We start from the raw sequence: 20,408 nt of genomic DNA on the forward strand, positions 1-20,408 counted from the left end.
TCATCTGGCAGTGTGAGCTGTTCTCCAGGTACATATCTCTATGTCATGTACAAAAACATCCTGAAGGACTTTGTCAGGTGCCTTGCTGAAAGCCAGATGCATTCAGCACTTCCTTGGTCTGAGGTTAATTGCACACCCACAGGCACTGGGCTCATGCTTTCAAGTATTTTATCCTCACTTTGGGGTGAGTGAGAGATCCCCATTAGAGGAGCACTTGGGAGAGATCATATAAAAGCTGACTCCTGAGTCCATGCAGTAATGGGGTAGATGTGTGTGGCGTGTCTTCATTCCTGCAAGGGTGCTTGTTAGGGAGTGGTTCCAGGAGGAACAAGTCTGAAACCAATCATGAAATAAATGGTAGGTGTGAACTGGAAAACTAATTCAAAAGAGAGATCATGATATCAGTGTGGTGAATACACCTTGGCAATGTGGGAGGCTCGAATTTGCCCATATTTGAAATGAGAATTCAGCTTTTTGTAATACCAAATAACAAAGGATTGAGAATCATGGTGTCTAATATATAAAAGACTCAGGAAACATAAATAGATCAACTGCATAAATGTAAAATGCATGTGACCCAAGAAGGCCCCAAAGTGGCAGACAACATTGTACCCATTTTCCCTTCCAAAATGTAAGCGGCGAGCATGCTGCTTTCAAGGCTGTCACACAGGATGTCAGCTGCTGTGCTGTCCTTAGAGCCTTTGTCCTGAGTTCCATGTGTTTGTTCAGCTGTCTCATTACCTGTAGGTCTTAAAGACACTTCAAATTTGACCTCCAACATCAGATTCCTCTTTTATCCCAAATACTCCCCCTGAGTCACTGTTTTGATGAGTGGCGTTGTAGTCTTCTAGCTGCTCAAGTAGAAACTTCTAAAGGGGTGAGTCCCTCATCCCTGCAGTTGGCGTTTTTCTTTCCTTTGCACCTAGCCTGTGCATCATGTATCTGTCATACTTGCCTAGTTTTCTCTTTGCCAGCTCAGTTGCAGATACGTGTTAGAAAGTCAGCACAGGCCTCCAGTGTAATCTGGGCATAAAATCATCAGAGTCCAAGGGAGTGAAGGAGGGGCGGTCCCAGGAAATAATGTGTGGCCAGGCTAGGTTTAAACAATTCCATCAGATATAGTTTTCATTAAAAATAATTGAAAATTATGAAAATGTTTCTGTTCGCTCCTATCACTGCTTTAAGAAGAATCCATGTCATGGTTAATTCTGTGTGTCAGCATGACTGGCCACAGGGTGCCCAGATGAAACATTTCTGGGTGTGTCTGGAGAGTGTTTTGGGATGAGGCTGGCACTTGACTCAGCAGACTCAGTAAAGCAGATGGCCCTCCCCAGTGTGGGGGTCGGGGGGCTCATCCAATCTGTTGAAGGCCTGAATGGAACAAAAGGTGGAGGAAGGAGGAATGTACCCCATTTGCTTCCTGCTTGCCTGCTGAGCTGGGACATCCATCTTCTCCTGCCTTCAACCTGGAATCTACACCGTTGTCTCCCCTGGTTCTTGGGCCTTCAGACTCAGACTGGAGCCACATCCTCAGCTTTCCGGGTCTTCAGCTTGCAGATGGCAGAGCACAGGACTTCTCAGCCTCCTTCATCACATGAGCTGGTTCCTCATAATCTCCTCCAAAACATACATCCAACTCGTTCTGCTTCTCTGGAGAACATGGACTAATATAATCCATGAAGAAATGTGGAGGGTTTTTGTAATTTATGTAGAAAAATGAATCAAACACCAAGAAAACCAAGACCAAACCAGACTCCACAAAGAAATTCTAAGCACAGCTGTACATCTACATGAGAATGTGTATGCCACACCTTTGACCAGTTTCTGTTGATTTCTGTTCCAGTGCATTTTGTACCAATAGATCGGAGAAAAAGCATCACACACTAGGAGGAAGCTCTCTGTGGCAGGGCCCAGATCTGTGACTCAATACAAGCCCAGTGCTAATTTATCCAGACCCAGTAGGAGGAGAGAAGCCTCAAAGGAGGCAAACGTTTTGACATTTAGAGGAAATTTTTTATGGCTTTTTACACTGACTCAGCATCAAGGACAAAGTTATTTTTGCTCTTTGTTGCCAATCGTGGGAGAAGGGGCTGTTTGCTAGGAGCTTGGAGCAGGGAGCCTGCAGGAAACAGCTTCACTTAGGAAGGCTCAAACCCTGTAGAATCCTGCTGCCTGTCCTTTGAGGCCAAGCTGCTCTGATGATCTCAGTTTTGTGCTTTTTCTTAACTCTTAAAACTATTTCAAAGTTGATTTATTAAAATTTATTCTGTTTACTAAAAGGACCAAATCATGTTTCTATTTCTTCAGATACTGCTCTTGAAATTCAGTTTTTAGAAATTGCTATGCATGGATAGTAGAAGGATTGATTTTTACCAAGAAAACAGAGGGATGGTGGAGTAAAAGGCCTAGCTGTTCTGGCTGTGGGCCAGCAGAAGAAATCCCAAGGGGATGAGAAGGGGACCCAACATCATAGCATGTCGGGGACAAGCTGTGACAGCCACAGAGGCCACAATGGTCGGCTGAATCTGAGCCCTTTTCCAGCAAAGTTATCCTAAGTTAAAGAAATTGAGCTTACCAGGAATGAAGCACAAGAATAAGCACTTAGTCCCAGTCCAAAGAGCTGCTACCACGTGGAGGGCAGGGCTGGAGTTGTGATGAGTGCCCTAGAGCTCTCTTAAACTCACTTCTTCCCAAGGACAATTACTGTTTTCAGACTGCACGGACATACATACGTTAGATGAGTTAAATAATTTGTTACGGTTGGGAAAAAGTATGTGGACTTCTGAGAGCGAGGATCATAAATGCGCACAAAGCAAAGATTGCTGGGGAAGATTAAAGATATGCAGTGTAAATGCTCTGTGCAGCACAGTATGTTTCTAATAGTGCCCTCGTTTGCAGATTGTGTATGAAATAAGCCAGTTCCATACCACAGAGGACTCTATTGGAAAGCTTATGGCTCACTGGGTGTTCTCAAAGTACTGTATAGTTTAGGTTGGAAATTGGAAAAAAAAAAAAAAGCCAGAACAACATGTGATAGATAATATGATTGGCTGCACACTTCCAGACTGATGAATGATGAATGTGATGGACTATTGCATGGAGCACATCTTCAGCAAGAGGGGGAAATACTCATCATTTTTTGGCCAGCAGTTGTTTGATCATCAAACATCATGCCAGAATACTCAGCAAACCTTCTTAGCTCTTGAGAAGTCAAAGTCCAGGGGAATTTATTCCTGGCAATTTTAATTGGACCCCTTATGTGAGAGCAGCAGCTACCCAGCTGGGGTGGTAGAGCAAACCCGTCACTAGTGGACATGCAGTGGCAGAGCTCCCGGTAACCACCTAGAGGAATACACAGGCACATGTGTGACGCCAAGTGTGACACCTGTAGCACTCACATTTGTCTTGTTTTTGTCTTTCGGTGTGTAGATTCTTAGTACAGTGTGTATTTGTTCAGAGGTTGAATCAATTACTGCGCATTTACTAAGCACTTTGCTGGGGGCTACAGACCCAAAGATGAATAAAACATGAATCCTACCCTTGCACTCCTAACCATGTAGTCAGTAGGTGCTGAGCAATCAATGGAGTGTCAGAGTGATGCTGCAAAGTAGACAAGGATTTTAAAAGGAAGCGAGACCTCAGGAAGATTTTGAGGTAAATGATAAGAGAGAATTAGAAAAGCAACCGAAAACAGGGCTCCACGTACCCGTCTGAAGGATCTGCCTGCCTCCACTTTGAAGGAAGTCCATTCCTACAAGATGAGCTACCCAAGGATTCCAAAATGTAAAAAGGATTATCGGACATCTGTCCAAACCTATAGACCATACCACAGCAAGAGTAAACGTGAACCAACCTGTGGACTCTGGGTGGTGGTGCCGCATCAGTGTAGGTTCATGGCCTGTAACCAGTCTACCACTCTGGATTCGGGATGCCGATATGGCGGAGACAGCGGGGAGGGGTGCACAGGAAATTTCTGTTCCTTCCACTCCATTTTGCTGCAAACCTGAAACTGCTGAGTGGATAATGTATGTCTTAAGGAGTTCCTGTGCAATTTGCACATTACAGCATTCTATACCATGGAAGGGGAGGGAGGTCCTGGAGACAGACAGAGCCCAGAAGAGTGACAGAGACACCAGGTCTGAGTGGTCTCAGTGTCCCCAGCCCCTGCAGCATCTGATACGGTTTGGCTCTGTGTCCCCACCCAAATCTCGTGTCCAATTGTAATCCCCACGTGTCAGGGGAGACCTGGTGGGAGGTGATTGGATTATGGGGGGGATTTTCCCCATGCTATTCTTGTGATAGTGCGTGAGTTCTCATGAGACCTGATAGTTTAAAAGTATGTGGAAAGTATGTGGCAGTCTGGATGTGGTGGCTCATGCCTGTAACCCCAGCACTTTGGGAGGCCAAGGCAGGCGGATTGCTGGAGCCCAGAAGTTTTAGACCAGCCTGGGCAACATAGTGAGACCCTATCTCTACTAAAACTACAAAAATTAGCTAGGTGTGGTGGTGCATACCTGTGGTCCCAGCTATGCGGGAGGCTGAGGCATGAGAATTGCTTGAACTTGTGAGGCAGTGGTTGCAGTGAGCTGAGATCATGCCACTGCACTCCAGCCTGGGCAACAGGGCCAGACTTTTGTCTCAAAAAAAAAAAAGTTTGTGGCAGTCTCTCCCCTCACTTGTTCTCTCCTGCCACCATGTAAGACGTGCCTTGCCTGCCTTTCGCCTTCCACCATGATTGTAAGTTTCCTGAGGCCTCTCCAGCTGTGTGGAACTGTGAGTCATTAAACCTCTTTTCTTTATAAATTACCCAGTCCCAGATGGGTGCGGTGGCTCACGCCTGTAATCCCAGCACTTTGGGAGGCAGGCGGATCACGAGGTCAGGAGATCGAGACCACAGTGAAACTCCGTCTCTACTAAAAATACAAAAAAAGATTAGCCGGGTGTGGTGGCGGGCGCCTGTAGTCCCAGCTACTCGGGAGGCTGAGGCAGGAGAATGGCATGAGCCCGGGAAGCGGAGCTTGCAGTGAGCCGAGATCACACCACTGCACTCCAGCAAGGGCGACAGAGTGAGACTCCATCTCAAAAATAAATAAATAAATAAATAAATAAATAAATAAATAAATAAAAATTACCCAGTCCTGGGCATTTTTTTTTTTTTGTAGCATTTTTTTGTAACAGACTAATACAGCACCTGATGCAGCTGTTACAAACTGTTAAGCTGAAGAGACCACAAGAGAGCATGGATCATGGCAGAGAGAGCAAAGGGTTCTGAGTGGTAGAACGGTGACAGCGCCCAGCACTGCAAGGCATCAGGGAGGACACTGGGCTCCCAGGGAATTTTGGAACTGAGGGAATGGTGAATGGAGCAAGAAGCCAAGAGAAAAAGTAAGGAACAAATGATGAGGAGGAAATAGAAGCAAGGAACACAGATTATTCACAAAGCCTGGCCAGGGTGATGGGAAGAGCAATGGGATGGCACATCATGCTCATCTGACCTCATGGTCAGCTGCCCCCCAAGGAGCACAAGAGGCCAGACCAGGCCATGTGTGACGCTGCAGGGCACCAACCCCAGAGGTCTGTAGAAAGAGTATGTATTACACACTCTTGTGTAATATGTACATACATCCACCAGAGCGGTACACGTGTTACAACCCATGAACCTACACTGACCCAGGGTCCACAGGTTACATTGGTTCACATTCACTCTTTCTGCAGTACAGTCTATAGGTCTGTAATGCAGTGATGTATTACAGACCCTGCACCATCACGGAGCATCACGGTCCCGTGTTCAGGGCTGTGCGCCACATTCTTAGGATAGACATTGTGATGCTTAATTGTATGTAGCAACTTCACTGGGCCACAGTGCCCAGATATGTGGACAAACATTATTTATTCTTGGTGTTTCTGTGAGGGTGTTTATAGATGACAATAACATTAGAATTGGTGGACTTTGAGTAAAACAATGCCCTCCAAATATAGGTGGGCCCTGTCCAATCATGTGAAGGCTTGAATAGAACAAGACCGACCTTCCCAAGCAAGAGGGAATTCTTGAGAATACTGCCTTTTGCCTTTATCTGCACCATCAGCTTCTCCTGGGTGTCCACATGCCCGCCTTCAGACCTGTACCACAGCATTGTCTTTCCCTGGGTTTCCAGCCTGCCAACCAACCCTGCAGATTTTGGACTTGCAAGCCTCCATAATTGCATGATCCAATTTCTTTTAAATTATTTTAAGAGATAGAGTCTTGCTATGTTTCCCAGGCTGGAGTGCAGTGGCTATTCATAGGTGTGACCATAGCTCACTGCAGCCTCAAACTCCTGGGCTCAAAAATCCACCTCAGCCTCCTGAGTAGCTGTAACTACTACAGGCACACACCATTGTACCCAGCATAAGAAATGAAACCTATAATTATACTTTATCCGTGTTTATCTCCCCACTAAACTGTGGGCAAATTGAAGTCAGGACTTGTATCCTTTCATCTTTATTTAACTAGTGACTAATATAGTGTCTGTTTTATTATCCAGCTGGCTGCATCTTCACTGAAGCTTCGTTGATAATTAAGAAGTTCTTGCTAAGTGATCTTTTGAAATAAGTTTTTTTCCTGCCTCTGGTAGATATGTTTACTTCCTTCCCTCACTCATTGGGGTGACAGGCTTCAAAAGGTAATGTCTGAATGGAAGTACAATTGTTTCTGCATGCTTTTCCAACTGATAGAACATTTCCATTTTGTTAGGAAATTGTAAATTTCCGAATGTACCTAGCACATATGAATCCTCATAATTCTTATTTCCCTTTCTTTTCTTATTAATGTCCACATTACCACTTTTAATTTAGTCTTTATATCTTCAGAGATAGATGAAATACTGCCATATCGAGAAAATTGGAAGGTAAATTGCTTTTCTCTGGCTATGCAAGGTAGCTCTGTCAACCTGTCTTCTTCAGGGTTCTTAGAAACATGAACATTTTAATTGTTTACTCTCTTAACTGCAGTAATAGAATGCAAATTTCAACTAGCTTGAATAAAACAATGAATTTCATAGAAGGTTACTGTGAGGATGTCTCATAGCACACAAGGACTGCCAACAGCAGTTAGGATGCTTTGGGTGCAAATAAAATAAAGCTGAAATCAAACAGGTTAAAGCAAGATGAAAATAGCCACAATACATTACTATTCCCCCGTTTTTTTCAGCTGTTTATTACATGCTGTTTGTAACCTGCTATTTTGCTTTAAAATCCCATGATTTTCCTCCAGTCATAAGTATTTTTCTACATCAGTTTTTATGGCTAGATAGTATTCTGCTCAGTGTTCTTGAAGGTCTTTGGGAGAGTTCAGTAAGTAGCATCCATCTTCCCCACCCAAACTGAGAAATAGCAGGTGGAGAACCAAAATATCACACTTATTTCTAATGAAGGCAGAATCAGAAGGCATAGCTTGCAGCAAGAGATGAAGTGGGCTTGTGGAATCTGTTCTTTGTTAGACTGTTGAGAAGTGGGATAACCCCACCTAAAAGAAAGCTTAGCCCTGTGGGGCCAGACAGCTCACCAGTCCCCACCTAGCACTGGCCTTGGCCAGAGGAATGAAGACATGGAGCAACTTGTCCAAGCAGAGGGCCTTTGACCATCTCCACCCAGTGTGTGTAACCCACCAACTGAGGTAATGCTGGCCCCTGCTCTGGGAAGAAAGAAGGGAAGGGAAAAGAAGCCAGGAGGATTTTGGAAAATCCCACACAGCAGAGGCAAGGGAGGAGGTGCTTGCTCCCCTGTGCAGTGTGAAGGTCCCATTACTCAGTTCACCAGGCCTCTATTGCACATTATGTTAGTTTCCAAACAACATTGAAGCTAAACATCTTTGTAATTAATCTTTGTGTACATTTGTGAAAATTTCCTTAAGATAAATCCCTACAAGTAGAATTTCTGAGCCAAATGGTATTAACAGGTTTAAAACTTTTGACTCACTTTGCCAAATTTCCCTCTATAAAGTTTTATCAATTTACATTGCCACAAGTAGTACAGTGTATGAAAACGTGTTTTTTTAACACACACCCACTCTGCCTATTCAGTCCTTCCTTTTTGATCTTTGTGAATCTGATGGGCAAAACATCTGTGCCACAGTGTTATTTCAATTTTGAGCAGTCTTAATGGAGGAGTTGTTTTGGGGGACCAAGGTATAGAATATGTGAAAGAAACCATCTGAAGAGACTGAGCAATGTCTTCAAAGGCCTATAGCCCTGCAGCTGCCCCTAGTCCTTTCACTTTTGTAAATAATTTTATTTTCCAACCATGGAAGCATCATTGTGAGGTTGAAAGAGGATGATTCTGGGAAAATACAATTACTTAACAGTTATGTGGCCTGGGACAAGTTGAACCTAAACGTCCTCATCATAAAATGGAACTAAGTAACCCTCATAAGAATGAGATAGTGTATGGACACTGTTTGGCCCAGAGTGGGCAGTGAAAAAATTGTGACCATTCTGGAATAATCTTATAGTCTCTATGGTGGGGAGATCTGAAAGCCATTTTCTTTCCCCCTCCCATTTTCTGTATGTATCTGCCTCCACTGGTCTGCACAGGGAAGGGAAGTGGTTGGTAACTCTCTGGGCACTCAGGATCGCTACACTTGGTAGTCGCCCAGCAGCCCATCACTGTGTCTTTCACCCCTAGGGCTCACAGTGACATTTTCTGGCCCCATCAGGGTGTGCTGCACACCTGTGTGGAGTCTTTGCCAGGTGAGCTCTTCCCATCCCATCCCTGCCCTCACCAATAAAAGGCTGAGTCAGGGAAAGGGAGTACCCAGCTCTCCTCCCCACCTGTTTGTTTGACTTTGGTTCCCACCTACAACTCGCCCTTGTCCTTAGACACCATAGAAAAGGTCTTGAATTCCCCCTCCAGCGGCCCATGGGTGTCCTGTACTGGCAGCACACACAACACTTCCAGACAGGAGAAGATCTAGCAGTTGTAAATTTTTCTTTTTTCATCTTTTCTTTTCCCAGACTTGCTGCTGCTGCCACCACTAGCACTGACGCCAATACAACCACCTCTGCTGTCACCCTCAATGCACTGGCCCACCCTATAAGGCCCCTACCATCTGGCTGCCATGGGCACCCTCTTACCACAACAGTCAAGCTGCAGTCTCTGTCACTGCCACCAACTGCAGCAAGGTGAGCCACAGAGCCATGCCATCTGCAGGCTCCAGCCTCCAGTGTACCATATGTGGCTCCTCCTCCTCCTCTAGCCAGGCATGGAGCAGCTGGGCAGGCAAAGCCAGAAAAACCTAGAACAGGATGGAGGAGGTGGTAAAGTTAGAGCCTCACCTTGTCATGCCCCCAACTGGCCAGTTTCAGCGAAGGCACTTGCACCCTCCCTCCAAAGTCTAGCCTCTCCTTTCGGTCTAAGCTGGCCAGGAACTGGGGCCTAGGGTGGAGACTGGAGACATGGCAGTGCCTGGCTCCCCACTCCACAGGAACCCCGGGAGACCGGGGATACCTTCCTCGGAGTGTGGGAGCAGCAGAAATTGAGACCCTGCCAGCCCTCTCCACCCAAGTGCCCGTTCCCAATGCCTCAGCCTACAGGGCCCTGTCTCCCCGTGGTGTCTGCTACTCCATGCCCAGGGGTCCCAGGTGGTCTCCGCAACACAGAGTGAGAGGGCTTGGGCCAGGGAACCACTGTGGGTGTGGGGGCCCTGCTGTGTTCAGGATTGCTGAGGAAATGCTGTGCGCCTGCGGAGCTCCACCAGGAGCAGGAGGTTGTCACCCTCTAGAGTCTGGAGTCCAGGAAGAGGAGAACAGCCCCTTCTTTGGAGGCCACTGCTATTTGCTGCCACCTCTGCTGCCCACAGCCACCAGCAGTGCAGCCCCCTATAGGGCCCCCGACCCATCCCTGCCACAGGCATTCCAGCACCTGGTAGTGCTTCAAACCGCCCCCTCCCTGGCACGGGCAGTGCAATCCCAGATAGCACCCCCAACTTGCTCCCCTCCATGGCCCCATATAGTGCCCCCAACAAGCCCTGAGCTGCGTGATAACGAATGCCCCACACCCTGGCCAGTGCCCCCAAACTACCCCCTCCCCTGCCAGTATTTTAGCCCCGGATAGCTCACCCAACCCATCCCCCTGCCACCAGCAGTTCACAATAGCGGACACAACCCGCCTCCCGGCACAGGCAGTGTAGCCTCCGGCAGTGTAACCACCCCTCCCATACTGAAGCCAACCCGCCCCACCGCCTGCAGTGCAAACCCAGATAGCACCCTAAACAAGCCCCCTTACCGTGCACAGTGCAGCCGTGGGCAGTGCAGCCCTAACAACACACCCAACCTGCAGTCTGCTGTTGCCCTGGAGAGTGTACCTACCCCGCAGCAACTTTTCTACCACTCTGGCCGATCTACAGTTTCCCTCGCCACCACCTACCACAGTGAGGCGAGCAGCACTGGTGCAGGCTCCAGCCTCCAGAGTGCGGCAGATGGCTCCCTATTCACGTTCTCTAAGCCCAGCACAGAGAAGTTAGTCCCACAGACACAGAAGAGCCTGGAATGGCCTGAGGCCCCCTCAGCATACCTTATATACTGAGGTTATGGAAATGTGGTTCCTGGACTCCAAATTTGGATTGGATGAGAGAAAACCTCTAGACGTACTCTGATTGGACTTTATTTTCATGTTCTAATTGGTTGTCCTAAGGCTTGCTCTCATCCAATCAGAACATGTAGTCCAGAAACCTCATCTGCATAACATCTGTATATAAATGACGCTGAAATCAGCCCATTTCAGGCTCTTCTGTGTCTTCCCGACCAGCTGCTCTGTTCCCGGCTTAGAGGACCAGAGGGAGAAGCCACCTGCCACATGCTGGATGCTGCAGCCTGCGCCACTGCAGCCTGCGCCACTGCGGCTCACATCGCTGTGGTTGGTGGCAGCAACGGAGACTGCAGCTGGCTGGAGTGGTAGGAGGGAGGAAATAGTTTTGGGGTAGATGGAGGAGTAAAGAGGGTGGTGAGTGCCAAAGGGAAAAGTGGATGGCGGGGCGAGCAGAAGAAGGCATTGCAAAAAGATGGTGGGGAAAAGATGGTGGAAAAAAGTGGGTAGGTGGAGGCGGAAAAACAGGGAGACAAACAGGAGGGAGAGAAGGTTTGCAAAAAGATGGTGGGGAGAAACAGGGTGGGAAGAAAAGAAAGGCAGTGGGGAAAAAGATTGTGGGTAGATGGAGGGCGAAAAAGAGGGTGGCAAGTGGGAGGAGAAGAGAGGATGCTGAGAGGGAGGGGGAAGAGAGAGTGGTGAGAAGGTTTTTCAAAAAGATGGTATGGAGAAAAGAGTGGGGAGAAAAGTTTTTGGGTAGATGAAGGGGGAAAAGAGGATGGCAAGCAGGAGAAGGAAAAAGAGGTTAGCAAGCGGGAGGGAGACAAGGTTTTGCAAAAAGATGGTGGGCAGGAAAGAAAGATCATGGAAAAAGAAAAGACGGTGAGGAAAAAGGTTTTGGGTATATGGACAGGGAAAAGAGGATGACAAGCAGGTTAAGGGAAAGAAGACGGCGAGTGGGAAGTCAGGGTCGGGGGGAGGCTTTGTAAAAAGACGGTGAGGAAAAATTGGGGGGGTAGATGGAGAGGAAAAGAGGATGGTGAGCAGGAGTTGGGAGAAGGCTTTGCAAAAAGACAGTGGGGAAATGTTTTTGAATAGATGGAGAAGGGAAAGAGGACAGCAAGCAGGGGAAAGACATGGGGAAAACAGTTTTTGGGAAGATGGAGGGGGAAAAGAGGGTGGTGAGCAACAGGAGTTGGGAGAAGGCTTTGGGAAAAAATGGGGGAAATGTTTTTGGGTAGATGGAGGAGCAAAAGAGGGTGATGAGACCAGGAGAGGGAAAAAGAAGGTGGCCAGGAAGAGGGGGAAATGACGGTGGGGAAAAACGGTGGGGAAAAGTTTTTGGGTAGATGGATGGGGAAAAAGTGTGGTGAATTGGGGAGTAGAGAAGGCTTTGCAAAAAGACGGTGGGGAAAAAGTTTTGGGGTACATGAAGAAAAAGGCTGATGACAAGGAGAGAACTGAAGGCTGTCAGGAAAAGAAAGTGGGGAAATAATGGTGGGGGACAAAGGTTTTGGGTAGATCTTTTTCTGATTTTTAAATCAGGTTATATGTATTTTTGCTTTTGAGTAGTTTGTGTTCTTTATCTATTGTGTGTATTAACCCCTTGCCTGATGCATAGCTTGCAAATACTTTCTTCCATTCTCTAGATTGTTTCTTCATTCTACTGATTGCTTCCTCTGCTTTGCAGAAGCTTCTAAGTTTAATGCAATTCCATTTGTCTATTTTTGCTTTTGTTGCTTGTGCTTTTGATATCTATTTAAAAATTCCTTGTCCTAATCAATTTCATGAAGCATTTATCTTATTTTTTATTTTCTAGTAGTCTCACAGTTTCAGGGCCTACATTGAAATTATCTTTATTTTGAGTTGATTTTTGTATATGGTAAGATAACAGTCTAGATTGATTCTTGTACATGTGGTTGTTGGGTTTTCCTAGCACAGTTTATTGAAGAGATTGTCCTTCCTGAATGTGTGTTCCTGGTGCCTTTGTTAAAAATGAGTTGACTGTAAATGTGTGAATTTATTTTTGAGTTCTCTATTCTGTGTTATTTGTCTGTCTGTCATTTGTCTATGTCTGTCTATTGCTCCCTCACTCTTTTTTTTTTTCTTGCAGTACCATGCTATTTTGGTTACTATACATTTGTAGTATATTTTGAAATCAGGTAGTGTGATGCCTCCAGCTTTTTTGTTTTTATTCAAGATTGTTTTGTCTATCTGAGGTATGTTGCATTTCCGTGTGAATTTTAGTTTTTTTTTTCTATTTCTGTGAAGAATGTCTTTTGTAATTTAACATGGGTTGCATTGATCCTGTAGATCACACTGGGTGATATAGGTATTTTAACAGTATTCTTCTAGTGCATGAACGTGGGATATCTTTCCATTTACTTGTCTCTGCTTTAATATCTTTCATCTATGTTTTATAGTTTTCATTCTGGGATCTTTCACCTTTTTGGTTATTTGTCCCTAGGTATCATTTTTTGTAATGAAATAGCTTTTTTGATTTCTTTCATAGGTATTTCACTGTTGGTGCATGGGTCTGCTACTCATTTTTGTATATTGATATTGTATCTTGCAACTTTACTAAATTTATCTAGTAGGCTTTTTGGTGGAATTTTTAGGGTTCTTTATATATGATCATATCAGCTGCAAACAGAGACAATTTGACTTCCTTTATTTCCAATTTGGATGCCTTTTATTGCATTTTCCTGTCTAATTGCTGTAGCTAGGACTTCCAGTACTATGATGAATAAAAGTGGCAAAAGTAACCACACTTGTTCCAGCTCTTAGAGGAAGAGCTTTTAACTTTTCTGCATTGATCATGATGTTAGCTGTGGGTTTATCATATATGGCCTTTATTATACTGAGACATGTTCCTTCTTGCACATTTTGTTGAGTTTTTATCATAAAGGTATGTTGAATTTTATTGTTTTCATCATCTACTGAAATGATTATATGTATTTTTTTTTTAAATGGAGTCTCACTTTGTTGCCCAGGCTGGAGTGCAGTGGTGCTATCTTAGCTCATTGCAACCTCCACCCCCAACCCCAACCCCTCAGGTTCAAGCAATTCTCCTGCCTCAGCCTCCCAAGTAGCTGGGATTACACCACCATCACGGTGGCCCTGCTTCTTTTTGTGTTTTTAGTGGATGTGGGGTTTCACCAGGTTGGCCAGGCTGGTTTCAAACTCCTGATGTCCAGTGATCCATCCACCTCAGCCTCCCAAAGTGCTGGGATTACAGGTGTGAGCCACCGTGCCTGGCCTTCTTTTTTTTTTTTTTTTAAGACAAGTTCTTCCTCTGTAACATAAACTGGAATAAAGTGGTGAAATCATAGCTCACTGAAGCCTCGAATTCCTTGGCTCAACTTTTCCTCCCATCTCAGCCTTCTGAGTAGATACAACTACATTTGTGAGTCATCAAACCTGGCTAATATTTTATTTTTTTGTTAGAGACAGGTCTTGCTATATTGTCCAGGCTGGTCTCGAACTCCTGGGCCCAAGCAATCCTTCTAGCTCAGCCTCCCAGGTGCCCGGGATTTCAGGCCTAAGCCACCACACCTGACTAGATTTGTTTCACTTTGATGTCTTTGCTAAGTCTATGGCTATAAATAAAATGACTATTCAATTATCACTAATGACAGGCACGGAGAAAGCCAAGCCAGAGGGGGACTATCGAATTTTGTTTTTTCTATATATATTCAAATTATGATGGTATACATACATTGGAGTATGTTTATGCTTTCCTATAACAGTCTTGTAGGACCCTAAATGACCTGAATTTATCTTCATATATTGATTGGGAAAGGAGGAATTATTGAGAGACAGGAAATTGTGAAACAAGAAATTATTCTAATTCAGCATTAAGATATCCAGAATGGTTTCTCATTACTAAGAATGGTAGAAAAACTCACCCATATTCCCTTCAGGTGAAATGATGCAGTTTTATTGGCATGATCACTACTAAACATCAATAGGTTTTGTAACTTTGGATTTGGCACATTTTTCCATTCAGTGAGCATTTATTGACTGCTGTGCACCAGGAAAAGTCATAGTTCTGCCTTTGCTGTGGATGAATGAAAATGACCTCTTTCATGTCTGCATTATCTGTATGTTAATGTGTATGAATATATGTGTGTGTGTGTTTCTGTCTTTTTACATGAAAGGGACTGGCAGCTTTAGCCCTATTGCTGTTGTAAATCCTCATGCACCTATATTTTGCCTCTCTGCAGTGGACCCATCATTACTAATTTCATCCTTTTGCAACAACTGTTTGCATTTAGATAATTGTCAGCACTTAGCTACCAAGGTTACAGAAAATGTCAAGATTCAGAAGAAGGGCCGGGCGCGGTGGCTCACGCTTGTAATCCCAGCACTTTAGGAGGCCGATGTGGGCGGATCACGAGGTCAGGAGATCGAGACCACGGTGAAACCTCGTCTCTACTAAAAATACAAAAAATTAGCCAGGCGTGGTGGCGGGCGCCTGTAGTCCCAGCTACTCGGAGAGGCTGAGGCAGGAGAATGGCGTGAGCCCGGGAGGCGGAGCTTGCAGTGAGCCGAGATCACGCCACTGCACTCCAGCCTGGGTGACAGAGCAAGACTCCGTCTCAAAAAAAAAAAAAAAAAGATTCAGAAGAAGATTATTACAATTTTTTTTATAAGGCCATGAATTAAAGCAGTAACACTTGTCTAGACCATTAAACAAGGACATACATTTGTATGTAGAAGGTGACTGCCCTTGTGTCATTAGAGTCTTTCTCATGAAGCTGTGACTATTACATTCATAAAAAAGTGCACTGTCTTAATTCAGTTGGTAGTTCTCATCATGTTTCAGGGATTTTAGTTGTGATGATTGAAATAGTTGCCTTTGGGTAGTTTGTATTCCAGTTTCATCAGAGATTGGCTGAGACTTGTCTTTTCTGTTTACATTTCTCTTGGACTTGTTTCATCTGTTCTTGTTTGCCATGGAAACCTGTCTGTAAATCATATATACACACATATATACACACACGTGTACATACATATACACACACGTGTACATACACACACGTGTACATACACACACACGTGTACATATACACACACGTGTATACATACACACATGCATATACATATATTCACACATATACACATATATGTATATACATATATATGCACATATATACACATGTATGTATATACATATATACGCACATATATACACATATGTGTATACATATATACGCACATATATACACATATGTATATACATATATATGCACATATATACACATGTGTATACATATATATGCACATATATACACATATGTATATACATATATACGCACATATATACACATGTATGTATATACATATATACGCACATATATACACATGTGTGTATATACCTATATACGCACATATATACACATATGTATATACATATATACGCACATATATACACATATGTATATACATATATATGCACATATATACACATATGTATATATATACACATGCGTGTATATACATATATACACACATGTATATGCATATATACACATGTATGTGTATATATGTACATATATATGTCTGTGTGTGTGTGTGTGTATATATATATATATGGCCATATAAAGTGTGAAAAAGTATGTTTGAGAGAGAATACCAATGGTGTGGTCAAGTGACCATTTGCTAACGAGATTACCCTGGATAGAAGGGAACCAGATGCTATTCAAGACAATGGGAGAAAGATCCTGAATACATTCCAGAGATCTTTGAGTCTTCCCCACCCATCACAGGCCCAGAGATCTAGGAGGGCAGAATAATTTCAGAGGATGGGCCTGGGGTGCCCTCCACAGGCTTGCTGCCTGGAGCTGCCTTGGTCCCTGTTTCCCACATTCTGCCGAAGTGCCTCTGGATTGCCCCACCTATGGCTCAGCTATTAATAGACTCAGATGTGGTTCAATCTGCCACTCAGGAAGGTGCAAGTAGTAAGCTTTGGTAACATTCATGTGGTGTTAATTCTGCAGCCACACAGAATGCAAGAGCTATGGGGGCATGCCTACCTCCACCTCGATTTCAAATAATTTTTCAAATGCTCTCTTGGGCCCGAGCAGAAACCTGCCACAGGGGTGGAACTGTCACAGAAAGTCCTCACTAGAGTAATGCCTAGGGAAGCTGTGGGAGTGGGACCACCACCAAGACCCCAGAATTGTAGAGCCACCAGTGTACAATTTCAGCCTAGGAAGGCTACAGGCATTAGAATCCAACTCATGATAACTGCTCAGTGGACTGAACCCAGCAGTGCCACAGGGCCAGCTACCCAAGGCCTTGGGTGTCGAACTCCTGCCCCAGTGTGCCCAGGATTCAAGACATGGAGTCAACAAAGATTCAAGAAAATACATTTACTAAGTGCCTGGTACATTGGTACCCAGTAATTCATGTCCAGGTTCAGTGGGAGGGATATGAAGCATGAAGAAAACTCTATAAAATAAATATTCAAAGAAGTATTATAACTACACACAGGCGAGGTGCAGTGGCTCATGCCTGTAATCCCAGCACTTTGGGGGGCTGTGGCGGGTGGATCACCTGAGGTTGGGAGTTTGAGACCAGCCTGACCAACATGGAGAAACCCCATCTTTACTAAAAATACAAAATCAGCTGGGCGTGGTGGTGCATGCCTGTAATCCTAGCTACTCAGGAGGCTGAGGAAGGAGAATCACTTGAACCTGGGAGGCGGAGGTTGCAGTGAGCTGAGATTGCGCCATTGCACTCCAGCCTGGGCAACAAGAGCAAAACTCTGTCTCAAAAATAATAATAATAACTATACACAGATGAAGGTCATCTGGGTTGAAGTACAATGGCAATCTTACTGATGAGTTTTATTGTCCCACCTGGATATTTACATTAAAAGACTGCTAACATTTGTAGCTGAAGCTTTAGTGCAGTTTGATACGATTATTATGAAGTTAATGTTTCTGAACATTTCCTTGAACCCAGAGCAACATATTCCTATATTCATTTCATAAACTTATTAAGCACTTACTGTGCATTTGCTACATTTTAGGAGCTAGGGATACAGCAGTGAACAAAACTGTCAAAACTCTCTAGCCTCATGGCATTTACATTCTAGCATACTGGGAATGACAAAAAACAAAGATGCTACATAAACTAGATGAAAAGGGAACTGCTTCTTTTTTCTTTTCTTTTTTTTTTTTCTTTTTTGAAATAGGATCTTGGTCTGTTGCCCAGGCTGGAGTGAAGCTCATTGTAACCTCTAACTCCTGGGCTCAAATGATCCTCCCATCTTATCCCCGTGAGTAGCTGGGACCACAGTTGCAGATGTATGTCACTACACCTGGCTGATTTTTTACTTTTTATTTTTTTGTAGAAGCAGCATCTCACTATGTTTCCCAGGCTGATCTTGAACTCCTGGCCTCTAGCGATCCTCCCACCTCGACCTCCCAAAGTGCTAGGATGATAGATGTGAGCCCCTGTGCCTGGCCTGGTAAAAACGTCTATGGGAAGAATTAGCGGCAGACTATAGAAGCTGGAGAAGTATGCAACCTAAAATAGGGTGGTCAGCAGTGACCTCACTGGAAAGGTGACTTGAAAGAGGCCAAGGAAAGAGCCATTTTGGTGTCTGGGGAAAGAGCAGAGGAAGCATCATGTCCAAAGGCCCTGAGGTGGGAAAAGGAGCCTGAACTCTACAGGGCAGTAGATAATGATCTTCAAGCACAAGACTCTGCTGAATACTGACAATATATTTTAAAGAGCACAAAACAAAGGATTTTTTTTTTACTATTTATTTATTTTATTCATTCATTTATTATTTATGTACTTTTTTTTTTTACTATTTTTTACTATTGCCTGACATTCTGCTTCCTTTATAACACAAACACCTGTTCAGTACCACGAAGTTAATTTGATCACTGTGCTCCCCTTTCTTCTGTATTTTATTAGAAAATATTTAAATAGAATTTCCTAGATTCTATGTGTTTTCCAAACACACTTTATAAATATAAACTCTCTTAATTCTCATAACCACCCTATTAGGATAGGTACTATTGTTATTCCATTTTGCAAGGGGGTAAACTGAAGCACAGAGAAGTTAGGTTACTTGTCTAAGATCATACAGCTAATGAACACCAGAGCCTGTATTCCCAGCACTTTGGGTGGCCAAGGCGGGAGGATCACCTGAGGTCAGGAGTTCAAGGCCAGCCTGGCCAACATGGCAAAATCCCGTCTCTACTAAAAAATACAAAAATCAGCCAGGCGTGGTGGCAGGTGCCCATAATCCCAGCTACTCGGAAGGCTGAGGCAGGAGAATTGCTTGAACCTGGGAGGCGGAGGTTGCAGTGAGCCAAGATCGCACCACTGCACTCCAGCCGGGCGACAGAGTGAGACCCTGCCTCAAACACACACACACACACACACACACACACCAGAGCTGTGCTTTGTGCCCAATCCACCTGGCTTTGGAGTCCATGCTCAGCCTCTGATAAAGGCACATCCTTTCCCAGAGGTGTGCTGGAGCCGGCTTGGACCAGCCCACAAGAGCCAATTGTGTGCATCTCTTGCCTCTTCTGCATCAGTAACATCACTTTGGTACTTAAAATTAGCCACAGTGGGAGTGTTTACACCACAGAAATTGGCAAATGCTGTAAGTCCGAGCCTTGCATCCCAAAAAACTGGTTGTTGCACATTTACCAGCACACCGTGATTCCCTCCCATCTTTTGCACCCTGACTCGGGTTGAAACCCCTTGAAGCATCCCCTGACTTCATCCTACCTGACACCCCCACTCCAGCTTCACCTGCCCTTCTGGCATTGTTACATTACAACAGGGCTAACATCTGCCAGGGCTGTTTGACCACTGAAGTGAATGTTCTATTAGGGATTTCCAGTGCAGCATAGTGGCAAGAACAGGCAGTGATTAGGTGGACCTAGGTTTGAATTCTGACTCAGTGAGTCACGTGGCTAATAGCAATTTACTTCCTGTCTCTGTCCACTGGTCTCCCTCATCCATAAAATGAGACATAACAATTTGCACCTACTTGAAGCCTGGTTGTGGGGACCTGGAGCAAGGCCAGAGTCAAATCCAAACTCATGACTGGGCCTCCGTGGCCCCACAGAACACCTGCTTTTCAGCGCCACCTCTCACCATCTTGTGCTTGGCCACATCCCATCCTGGGACTTGGACCTGCTTTTCCTCCACCCAACTCTCACCATGGATGTGTGTGACTGCTTCCTCCATGTGGGGCCCACTCAAGCCCAGCAGCTTCACTCCAGGCCTCACTGCCACTGCCCACCCACCCCACATGGCCTCCTGTGTCCCTCCTGTGCCCCTCTGCTGTTTCCTCCATAGCACTCACAGGGGACTGGAAATTATCTAACCTATTTTTTCTGTTTTAGAAGCCCCTTGATGGCAAAGTCCTGTTTTACCCCTCCCTGTGTCCCCGGCACATGGAGCATCACACACTAGCTGAGTGGGGTGTTGGGAAGAATCTTCCAGTCCTCTGGGATCTCAGGGAGTAGAGGTTGGTGGGGGCCCTGGCCATGTCACCACTGGCCTGTATCTGGGCCAGTGTGGAATTGAGCTGCCCATCCATCCAGGGAGCCCCGGGGCCCTGCACTTTATCCAGGAAGATGGGGGAGAGGGTTCGGCAGAAGCTGCATTGTCAAATATTTATCAAAGCCTTTTGATTTGCAAACTTGCAGTTCCAGTGAGCACAGAGCAAACCACTCTCTTTCAAGTGGCCTTTGGCAAGACCTCCAGCCTGTCACTGGATGCTGAGTTGGAATGTGTGGGCAGAGGGAGCACCGCTGTTGAAATCAGTATAGAATTTCCTGACTCCTGAGGCTTTTTTTTTTTTT

The sequence above is a fragment of the Hylobates moloch genome, unplaced genomic scaffold (genome assembly GCF_009828535.3).
Source record: "Hylobates moloch isolate HMO894 unplaced genomic scaffold, HMol_V3 SCAFFOLD_4, whole genome shotgun sequence".
NCBI classification, from domain to species: Eukaryota; Metazoa; Chordata; class Mammalia; order Primates; family Hylobatidae; genus Hylobates; species Hylobates moloch.